Source organism: Geospiza fortis, unplaced genomic scaffold (assembly GCF_000277835.1).
Source record: "Geospiza fortis unplaced genomic scaffold, GeoFor_1.0 scaffold95, whole genome shotgun sequence".
NCBI lineage: Eukaryota > Metazoa > Chordata > Aves > Passeriformes > Thraupidae > Geospiza > Geospiza fortis.
Window position 1 is genome coordinate 3376118 of NW_005054333.1, and position 3325 is coordinate 3379442.

Consider the following 3325-nt stretch of genomic DNA (forward strand, 5'->3'; position numbering starts at 1 on the left):
TGTGATTAAACATCCCCAAAGAGAGCATCTCTCTTCCTCCCGCCGCTTCCCCCTCCCTTCCCTCCCCTTAGCGTAAAGCGCCCTCTTCTACGTAGGAAAGGTCAAGTCCTACAACGCACAACCCACGGTCATTACTGTACTGTGACCCGGGGTGTACTGGGGAGGAACGGCCGGGTGTCTCGTGATCAAAAACACTGGGACTTTTTCTCTTTTTTTTTTTACTCTGTTTTTTTTTTTTTTATTTCTCCTACTCGTGCGATGGGATTCCGTGGAATTAGACAGCATTTTAGCCTCCTGCAACCACCTTGTGTGCAAATCGCCATCGGAAATCCTAAGGGACCAGGAGAGAAACAGAGAGAGGGAGGGAGAGAAAGAGGGCGGGGGGGAAGAGAGAGAGAGAGGGGAAAAAATAGCTATAATAGTAGTAGTAATAATAATAGCAATAATCGTCATTAGCCTGTGATATCGCTGCATTTTGCCTGAAGCTGGCAGGAAGGACGATGTGCCCCCGTGGCTAGATTTCTCTCCATCTAAAGGCAAACCAACCAGAACTAGAACAAAAAAAAATATAAACCCCCACATCAACAGCAACCCAAGACCTTGAAAAATCGAGAAGGAATGTTTGGTGGACCGTGTATATTTAATCTGTAAGAGAGGAAACAAAAAAATACGCAATCCATCCTCACTGAACTGGAGATCTACAGCCCAGCGCGGAATCCTAACTGTCAGTCTCCGTGGGGATATATTTTTGCGCAGGCGAGAGACTTCTGGATGCTGGGGTAAGATTTTCGTGCTCTTCCTGGAGGCGGCTCAATGTTTCTCCTCTCTCCCTGCTCGGTGGTGAACTAAGCAAACAAGCCAACAGCAAACACCCACCCGGTCCCCTCGCAAAAAGCCCCCTGCATGGCTGGAGCGAAGTCATTCGGGAGGCCTTTGTGGAGAGTTTCCCAGGCCCCTGCTCTCCCCCCCAGCCCACCCACCCTTCCCACTCCGCTTCTCCCACGGTGTTTGAGGCCGAAGTGCCCCTTCTCCTGCGGGGACCTGGGGGCAGGCGGCTGCCTGAGCTGATGCTCATAGAGCCGAAAGTAGAAAAAGTAAGGCTGTTTCTCCTAGCTTGGGTGCCGGCTCCACCTTCCCCAGGGATGCTGCTTTCCTCTCTAGCATAGGTGGGAAGCAAAGAGGTCTCTTGGCAGGAAAGTGCGCCAGGAGAGGCTGGGGTCAGAGCCCAGGACGAGAGCAGACTCGCAAATAGAGCTGCTGGTTGTTTGGCTTTGTGCAGCGCCGTGTTGTACTGCAGGGCTGGGTCAGGCTGCATGGAAAAGCGTCTCCTGGTTTTTATCCCCGGTTGTTTTATTCCCGTGTACTTGCCTCTGAAATTATTTTAATCATTCAAGTGCCGGGGAGGAGGGTGGAGGGCTGTGTGTGGAAGAAATATGGGGAAGGATGTTTAACCGGTCTGCTTTTCGCCATTGTTTGTGTGTATCTAGAGAGAAAAATGCCAGCCGGGCATTGTAACCTGTCAGTTTTAATTAATCTGAATTTCGTCGTAATCGCCTTGATTTGAACGCACTAAGCAAATTGCTTTCATTTATTCCTGATCGTATAAAACGACCTGTATGGTCGGCTTGGGTGAGGAGTAATGGAAAAGCGGGTTATTTCCATCCTGGCTTCGAAATGCCTTCGGGTAGGCAAAACAAAAAAAAAAAAAAAAAAAAAAAAAAACAAAAACAAAAAAAAAAAAAAAAACCAAAAAAAAACCCAAAAAAAAAAAAAAGGAAAAAATGTGGGCTTTGATACTTTGATACTAAGCAATCTTGCATGGACTTCGTCTCCAGATAGTGGCTGGTTTACATTTAAATATGTGAGGATTTCTAAATACTGTGCTGCATGACCACTTGATGGAAAAAATAAAACCGAAAGAGAAAGAACGATTAACACCCGCACTTCGCCTGGTCCCATTCTGGATGTTCTGCCCAAATTCACTCGGGCTCTGCTGCAATGCGGATCTATCAGGCTTACGAGACACGATTTCTGAAGGAAAGGACTGCTATTAGTATCATCATTTGTCGAAAAGTCGGGAAAGGGAAACAAGCGGGACAGTGAGCGGGCTTCCACCCGGGCATAGGCAAGAGCAGCCATATTAGGCTTAGAGGAAGAGCTGCTTTTATGGGTATCTTTGCTTTACATATGAGAGAGGAGACAAGAAACGATCCTTACGAGCTGGCTGAGTTGTACATGGGCATATGATCGCATCCTAAATTGCAGCACGTACTTTAGGCTCGTGTTATACAAATAGCTTCTATAAAAGTTACACAAGTACAGGTACCTTAATTATAATATAATTCTGAGAGTCCATCAAAATATTAAGTTGGAGCTTTGAAGTCGTTGATTTGACAGTCCCGCTATAGTGATACTTCCTGTACCCGCCCTCTAAAGCAAGCATCGATGAAGAAATGTCCTTAGTTCGGTGGGTTTCACGATATGTGAATAAGGCTCTCCTATAAAGTTAGCAGCGGTACAGTAAAATCTGATGTGTTTCTTGGCGAGTTGGGCAAAATAATTAAATAAAAAATTGAAATACCTTTATAAATCATTGTTAAAATTTAATGTGCATTAGAGAGAACCTTATATCCTATAAAATTCAATTTAGCTTAGAATCCCAGTCAATTACCTTGACGTGAATTTCTGTGGCAGAGTGTGGATCTCGGTGTCTCAGAAACAGTCTAGCTACGACTGGCTGGTCTCGGCGTTGAGGCATTTCGCTTTCTGCAGCTTTCTGGACTTAATCTAGAGGGCACATTATATATCTCATAGCTCTTGTGCGTTGTTTATTTCTTGAATTCGTAGGCAGAAAATGCTCGTTTGCCAGAGGCAAGGCGATAGGATTATTTTTTCCTCTCAGTGAATATATTTCCCGGATTAACAAATCTAAGGTCAAGTTCAAGGCATCGATTCTAGCAATACTTTTAAATGTAAGTCGACACGGGAATGTTTTGGTGGACTTTTTTTTTTTTTTTAATGTGTAGAGTAAAGCGGCACTCTCGGTTGCGGGTGAGCTTTGCATGGGAACATCGCCCGCGATAAGGCCGTCCGCAGGAATAACTGTCGATTACTAGCCCCTCACTTTCAAGGGATCACTGGGGGTGTTTCCCTAAACCGCTCTGCTTAATTCTTCATAAAATACATTGACACGAAAGGGGACTGGTACCTGCTTACTACGAAAGGTGCTAACGACACGGCACTTCGTGGGTCTGGGTGGGAGTGGGTGGAAAGTGCTTGCTCTTCTGTACCGGCGTTATAACCAAGGAAATTTGCTTTCTCAGCA

At 45.6% G+C, this 3325-nt stretch overlaps 1 long non-coding RNA gene across 1 annotated transcript; it reads right to left on the reverse strand.

The window, feature by feature from the left end:
• Positions 1-274: 274 nt before the first annotated feature.
• On the reverse strand, positions 275-3251 carry LOC115947947. The gene is made up of 3 exons (XR_004081796.1): positions 3209-3251; positions 2672-2787; positions 275-331 (listed from the first exon to the last, which is right to left on the reverse strand). It is a non-coding gene; the product is annotated as an uncharacterized LOC115947947 (long non-coding RNA).
• Between the last annotated feature and the right edge of the window lie 74 nt (positions 3252-3325).